This window comes from Rhinopithecus bieti, unplaced genomic scaffold, assembly GCF_001698545.2.
Source record: "Rhinopithecus bieti isolate Rb0 unplaced genomic scaffold, ASM169854v2 scaffold_38008, whole genome shotgun sequence".
In the NCBI taxonomy this organism is placed as follows: Eukaryota; Metazoa; Chordata; class Mammalia; order Primates; family Cercopithecidae; genus Rhinopithecus; species Rhinopithecus bieti.
The window spans coordinates 852,305-860,915 of record NW_016815997.1 but is presented as its reverse complement, the minus strand read 5'-3'; positions in this window follow the sequence as shown (position 1 = coordinate 860,915).

The window sequence follows — 8,611 nt, the reverse complement described above, 5'->3', positions numbered from 1 at the left end:
GCTGGGAAGGGCAGCAGGAGAAGTGATGGTCTCATTCTATAACTGCAACCTCCTTCTCCTGGGTTCAAGCAATTCTCCTGCCTCAGTCTCCTGAGTAGCTGGGATTACAGGCACGCATTGCCACACCTGGCTAATATTTGTATTTTTAGTAGGGGGGGGGGTCTCACCATGTTGGTCAGGCTGGTCTCGAACTCCTGACCTCACGTGATCCACCCGTCTTGGCCTCCCAAAGTGCTGGGATGACAGGTGTGAGCCACCGCGCCCAGACTGTTGTGCTTTAAAAACACAGTCTCTGTGTTTTTAAATACAGTCTGGAGTGCCGTGGTACTATCATAGCTCACTGCAGCCTTGATTTCCTGTTCTCAAGCAGTACTGGATGGAATTACTTTTAAGTCACTTTTTTTCCTGCCGCCCCCCACCCCCAAAAGGGGACCTAGACGTGGTGGTGCACACCTGTGGTCCCAGCTACTCGGGAGGCTGAGGTGGGAGGATGGCTTGAGCCCAGGAGTTCCAGGCTGCAGTGAGCTAGGACCGCACCACTGACCTCCAGCCTGGGAAACAGAGGGAGACTCCCTCTCTGAAAATAAAAAAAAAAAAAAGGAGTTGGGGATATGAAAAACATATTTGCATCCTTGAAAGTACATACCTCTAAGAGGACAGATTTTTCAGTGTAAGATTTTGGGGAGGGAAATATCTCCCCACATCAAAATGATGTACTGTATACAATACAGTGTCTAGAGTCAACATAACTGTATACATAAAAACGGGCTAAAAGAATAGATGATATGTGAAGTGTTCTTATCACAACAATAATAAAAATACATCATCATCACATTGAAAGGGAAGAGGAATCTTTTGGAGGTGATGGATATGTTTATGACATCGGGAGTGGTAGGGCTTTCAAGGATATGTCTTTTTTTTTTTTTCTTTTTTTAGACGGAGTCTCCCTGTGTCGCCCAGGCTGGAGTGCAGTGGTGCCATCTCGGCTCGCCACAAACTCTGCCTCCCGGGTTTACGCCATTCTCCTGCCTCAGCCTCCCGAGTAGCTGGGACTACAGGCGCCGCCACCACGCCTGGCTAATTTTTTGTATTTTTAGTAGAGACGGGGTTTCACCGTGTTGGCCAGGATGGTCTCGATCTCCTGACCTCGTGATCGGCCTGCCTTGGAAGGATGTGTCTTTTTTCCAAAGTTATCAGGTTGTACACATGAAATACATACAGCTTCTCGTACGTTAAACAAACCTCCATACATTTATTTTGTTTTTATTGCCTCAGGCCTTCGGTTATTTTGTTCTGTCAAGGCCTGACGATTTGTTGCTGTGTAAAATAATCTGCTTATTTCTCCTGGGCATTACGGGATGTGATTTCTCTTTAATATTTAAACAAATTTTCAGGAATTTCCAGGGGTATCTTTTCATGAAGATACTTAAAGGGCTTTTTGTTTGTGTGCGATTATTCAGTGTGGATGTCATTTTCTCTCTTATTTCTTTGATTATGCTTTCTGCTTTATTCTCTTTGTGGAATTTACATTGAAAATATACCATATATGCGAGATCTGTATATATAATATATGTATACACGAGATGCATTTATGTTGCAAATATAGCATATATGGTAGATATTATACGTGATATATTTATATATAGATGAATTGATGTTGCAAATATAACATATATGGTAGATATTATACATGATACATGATATGCATGTATATATGAATATATAGTATATGTATACATCAGATGAATTTATGTTGCAAGTATAACATATATGGTTATTACTGATACATGATATGCATGTATATAATATATAACTATATAGTATATGTATACATCAGATGAATTTATGTTGCAAGTATAATGTATATGGTAGATATATGTGCTATATTTCTATACATGGGATAAATATATGTTGTAAATATACCACATATAATAGATATTATATATGATATATGTATATATATATCAGATGCATTTATGTTGCAAATATAACATATATGGTAAATATGTATTATACACATATAGGAGATGAATTTATATTGCAAATATAACATAATATGGTAGATATATATGATATAATATACTTATATATGAGACAAATTTATATTGCAAATGTTACAGACATGGTAGGTATGTACTTACGCCATAATAGATGTATACATGGGATACATTTATGTTGTAAATATACTACCTATGGTAGATATATGATATATGTATATATGAGATGAATTTATGTAGCAAGTATAACATATATGGTACACACGTACATATGCTATAATAGATGGATGCATGGTATAACTTTATGTTGTAAATATACTATATATGGTAGATACTGTATATGATAAATGTATACGTGACATGAATTAACATTGCAAATATATTTGCATATATGGTAGATGTGTATATCTCATATGGTATATGTATACATGAGATAAATTTATGTTTCAAATATTTATGTGTAATATACATATATATATATATATATATATAGTATCTATGAATCCAGTCATCCCTCAGTAACATTGAGAAATTGGTTCTGGAACCCACCTGAGGACACAAAAATCCAGGGATGCTGAGGTACCTGATATAAAATGGTGTAGTATTTGCATATAACCTACCCACATCCTTCTATATGCTTAAAATCATCTGTTGATTATTTATAACACCTAATATAATATAAATACTATGTAAATAGTTGTTACAGGCTGGGCGTGGTGGCTTATGCCTGTAATCCCAGCACTTTGGGAGGCCTAGGCGGGCAGATCACCTGAGGTCAGGAGTTCGAGACCAGCCTGACCAGCATGGTGAAACCCGTCTCTATTAAAAATACAAAAATTAGGCCAGTGCGGTGACTCACACCTCTAATCCCAGTACTTTGGGAGGCCAAGGCAGGTGGGTCACAAGGTCAAGAGATGGAGACCATCCTGGCCAACATGGTGAAACCCCATCTCTACTAAAAATATAAGAATTAGCTGGGCATGGTGGTGCACACCTGTAGTCCCAGCCACTTGGGAAGCTGAGGCAGGAGAATTGCTTGAACTAGGGAGGCAGAAGTTGCAGCGAGCCAAGATCACAGCACTGCACTAGGATGGATGAATAGACTGACAGATTGATGACTGGCTGAATGGGTGGATGGCTGCATAGATGCATGAACAGATGAACTGACCGATGGAAGCATGGATGGATGGATATGATAAAGGTGGCAGAACTAAGATCTCTGACACTGGATTCCAGTTTAGTGATCTGGTCCCCGGGATTCTCAATCTTTGCAACACCCTCCACCTCCTACCTCAGGGTGCAGCTCTAGGAGGAGAGTCCCCACGTTTGAGGGTCAGGCCTTTGATCACTGACCTCACAGTACTGGGCCCTGCCTAGGAGTCTCTCGATGGAAGACCCCACTCCTTGGAGGCATCTTGATAAGGACCACAGTCCTGGTTCTCTCTCTTTCTCATCTGTCCCCAGGACCTTCCAGATGATTCGTTCCCTGCATGACCTGCTCTGCGTACGGTGGCTCGCCCTGTCCTGGCATCGTACACACTTTTCTGAATTACACCTCAATTACTCTAAGGAGAAAAGGGAAGGGCCGTTGCATGAGAAGCAATGCAAGGAAGTCATTTTCCTCAAGGAGGAGGCCCACCGCCGTATCTTCATTTTGTATCTTTATTTCCTGTCTGAGGCTTCTGTTTTATCTGATCTTTACAACGTCTGTTTTTCTGGTCTTCACGTGGGCGATAACGTGCTGATGTGCAGTGGTATATCTCCTTGAAATATCATTGTCACATCAACATTTAATAAATTCCTGGAAACTGCATCCCACACCACAAAGCAGCGTTTTCTCAGCAGGCTATGTTTTCAATGAAATTTTCTGCCCAATCACTTAGTGTCAACCTCACCAGTTATCACAGATAAACCTGAGTAGTAGCCTGTTACTTCTTGTGGAAGGTATTTGATGCTTATGATGTTGTGAATGAGGCTGGACTCGGACTTTCCCTTTTTTGCTTGTGGCCAAGGGATGGCAGACAGGAGAGAGAAGTCATCCAGCCACTTGCAGTGGTGGTTGAATAGATTGATAGGTAGATTTGCAAATGGCTGAATGGGGAATGTATAGATAGATGGGTGGATGAACGGATAGATGGGTGGGTAAGTGGATGGATGGGTGGGTAAATGGATGGATGGATGGGTGAATGGATGGATGGGTGGGTGCATTAATGGATGGATGGGTGAATAAATGGATGAGTGACTGGATGGATGGATAGATAGATGGGTGGGTGAATGGATGGATGGATGGATGGGCACATTAATGGATGGATGAGTGAATAAATGGATGAGTAACTGGATGGATGGATGAATGGAGAGACAGGTGGCTGAATGAATGGATGGGTGGGTACATTAATGGATGGATGGGTAAATAAATGGACGGGTGACTGGATGGTTGGATGGATGGATGGATGGATGGATAAGTGGGTGGTTGAATGGATGGATGGGCAGGTACATTAATGGATGGATGCGTTAATAAATGGATGGGTGACTAGATGGATGGATGGGGTGCGAATGGATGGGTGGATGAGTAGATGGATGAATAGATTGACAGGTAGATTGGTGACTGACTGAATGGGGAATGTATAGACGGATGGATAAATAGGTGGATGGACTGGTGGATGAATGGATGGATAGATGAGTGGGTAAATGGATGGATGGGTGGGTGGATTGATGGATGGATGGATGGATGGATGGATGAATGGATGGGTGGATGGGTGGATAAATGGATGAACAGATTGATGACTGGCTGAATGGGTGGGTGGGTGGATAGATGAATAGAGGGATGGATGGATGGATGGATGGATGGATGGATGGATGGACGGACGAACAGATGAGTGGATGGGTGGACAAACGGATGAACAGATTGACAGGTTGATGATGGGCTGAATGAGTGGGTGGGTGGATAGATGAATGGGTGAATAAAGTGACAGACACATGAGTGAGACATCCAGGTCATCTGCAGTGATGGGATGGCTTGTCTCTCCTGTCTACCACCCTAGGACTCTGTATCTCCAAATGAAAACCCCATGCTTGGTTCTAAGATCTTTGTTTGATTAAGGCCAATGCTTTTTTTTTTTTAACTTGTTTCCACAATCTCCAGTTACTCACCATAATAGGTTGAATCTCGTCCCCCCAAAAGATATATCTAATTCTATCCCCTGTTGAATGAGAACTTATTTGGAAATGGGGTCTTTGCAGATGTGGTTAAGTGAAGGGTCTTGAGATGAAATCATCCTGGAGTAGGGTGGGCCCTAAATCCAGTGACACGTGTCCTTCTAAGAGACAGAGGAGGAAACACAGACACAGAGGAGAGGGCCACATGGAGATGGAGGCAGAGATTGGAGTGATGCGGTCACAAGCTCAGGTACTCCTGGAGTCCCCAGGAGCTGGGAGAGGCAGGAAGGATCCTCCCCTAGAGCCTCCAGAGGGAGCCCGATCCTGCCCACACCTTGATCTCAGACTTCTGGTCTCCAGAACTGTGAGATAAATCATGTCTGTTGTCCCAAACCCTTGAGCTTTAGGTAAATTGTTAGGGTGGCCCCAGAGCAATCACGTACCCGTGAAATGCATAATTCTGTATTTCTGCAGTCCCTACCAATTCCCTTTACTTTGGTCACCAGCTGCAAATTCTAATTCAGGGGTCCTGGGAAGCACCCTCTTTTCAGAACAGGTGGCTAAAACTTCTAGGCTCCCAGTGACCACCTTTAGGGTGAATAATTGCCTAGAACGACTCACAAGAAGTCAGGAAAACACTGTGCTTGTGATTAAAGTCTTAGTATACCAAATAGATATAAATTAAAATCAGCCAAGCGGGGCGCAGCGGCTCATGCCTGTAATCCCAACACTTTGGAAGGTCGAGGTGGGAGGATCGCTTGAGCCCAGGAGTTTGAGACCAGCCTGGCCAACAGAGCGAGATCTCATCTCTACAAAAAAAAAATAAAAAATTAGCCAGGGATGGTGGTGCACGTCTTTCATCCCAGCTACTCAGGAGGCCGAGTTGGGAAGACTGCTTGAGCCCCAGAGGTTGAGGCTGTAGTGAGCTGTGATTGTATCCCTGTACTCCAGCCTGGGTAACAGAGTGAGGCCCTGGCTCAAAAATCAATCAATCAATCAATCAATTAAATAATATCTGGAAAAAAAGAGATGCATGAAACAGAGACCCTACCTTAAAGTCAATTAATTCATTTAATTAAATAATATTAGCCAAGAAAAGTGAAGTATGAGAGAGTGAGACTCCGCCACAAAATTAATTATATTAAATAAGGTCAGCCAAGAAAAAAGATGCCTAAGACAGAGTGAGACCCTGCTCAAAATCAATCGATCAATCAATATCAGCCAAGAAAAGAGATGCCTAAGACAGAGTGAGATCTTACCTCACAATCAATCAATGAATTGAGTTAAATAATATCAGTCAAGAAAAGAAATGGATAAGAGAGTGAGACCCTACTCAAAATCAATCAATCAATTAGTTGAATTAAACAATATCAGTCAAGAAAAGAAATGGATAAGAGAGTGAGACCCTACTCAAAATCAATCAATCAATTAACTGAATTAAATAATATCAGCCAAGAAAAGAAATGGATAAGAGAGTGAGACCCTACTCAAAATCAATCAATGAATGAATTAATTAAATAATATCAGCCAAGAAAAGAAATGGATAAGAGAGTGAGACCCTACTCAAAATCAATCCAATTAATTAATTAAATAATATCAGCCAAGAAAAGAAATGGATAAGAGAGTGAGACCCTACTCAAAATCAACCAATCAATTAATTAAATAATATCAGCCAAGAAAAGAAATGGATAAGAGAGTGAGACCCTACTCAAAATCAATCAATCAATTAATTAAATAATATCAGCCAAGAAAAGAAATGGATAAGAGAGTGAGACCCTACTCAAAATCAATGAATGAACTAATTAAATAATATCAGCCAAGAAAAGAGATGCTTGAAACAGAGACTCTACCTCAAAATCTATCAATCAATTCATTAAATTAAATAATATCAGCCAGGAAAAAATATATATGAGAGTGAGACCCTGCCTCAACACCAATCATCGATTAATATCAGCCAAGAAAAGAGATGCCTAAGACAGCATGACACTGTGCCTCAAAATCAGTCAATTAATTAAAGTACATAATACCAGCCAAGAAAAGAGATGTATGAGAGACCGAGACCCTGCTCAAAACCAACCAATGAATTAAATAAATACTATCAGCCAAGTAAAGAGACATGTGAAACAGAGACCCTACCTCAAAATCAATCAATCAATTAATAAGTTAAATAATTTCAGCCAAGAAAAGAGATATATGAGAGACCAAGACCCTGCTCAAAACCAACCAATTAATTAAATAAATAATACCAGCCAAGTAAAGAGACGTGTAAAACAGAGACCCTACCTCAAAATCAATCAATCAATTAAATAATACCAGGCGAGAAAAGAGATGTATGGGAGAGTGAGACCCCTGCTCGAAACCAACCAATTATTAAATTGAAAATAATATCCGTCAAGGAAAGAGAGGCATAAAACAGACACCCTACCTCAAAATCAATCCATCAATCAATTAATAAGTTAAATACTTTCAGCCAAGAAAAGAGATGCCTAAGACACGGGGAGTGAAAGTCAGTGAATTAATTAATTTAATTCAGTAATATCAGCCAAGCAAAGAGATGTAGAAGAGAGAGTCAAGGAGGAACTGAGATCCACAGCTTCCATTGTCCTCTCCCGAAGGACTCGTGGGTGCTGTTCCCTCCTCTTGGCATCAATGTGTGATGACAGAGGTCAAGTCGCGCCCACCAAGAAGCCTTATCAGAACTTCAAGTGTCTGGAGCTTTACCTGGGTCCCCACCACTTTCTGCCTCTGGCACTGAGCTTTACTCTCCAGCCCCTCCTGGAGGTTGAAACTGATACTGCATGTCCCAGGACGCCCACCATAAATTGCCTTGCTGGACCCTCCCGGGGGGCCAAAGCCCGCTTAAGATGATCACATCTGACTAATTTCTGTATTTTTTTTTTTTTAAGAGACGGAGTCTTGGCCGGGCGCAGTGGCTCAAGCCTGTANTAGGCTAGTCCTAAATTCCTGGGCTCCAGCAATCCTTCCAAGAAAAGAGGTAGATGCCTATTTGGGAATGGTTACTCTTTTTTTTTTTTTTCTTTTTTTGAGACAGGGTCCAGCTCTGTTGCCCAGGCTGGAGTGCAGTGGCAAAATGGTAGTTCACTGCAGGCTGGAACTCCTGGGCTCAAGCGATCCTCATGCCTCAGCTTCCCGAGTAGCTGAGACTACAGTGCGTGCCACCACGCCCAGCTCATTTTTTCCTTCTTCTTCTTTTGTAGAGATGGGGGGGGGGGTCTCACCATGTTGCCCACACTGGCCTTGAACTTCTGGCCTCAAGTAATCCTCCCACCTCAGGCTCCCAATATCAGCCAAGAAAAGAAATGGATAAGAGAATGAGACCTTACCTCAAAATCAATCAATCAATTAATTAAATAATATCAGCCAAGAAAAGAAGTGCTGGGATTACAGGCGTGAGACACTGCACCTGGCCAAGGGCATGCTGACATCTTCACTGCAGA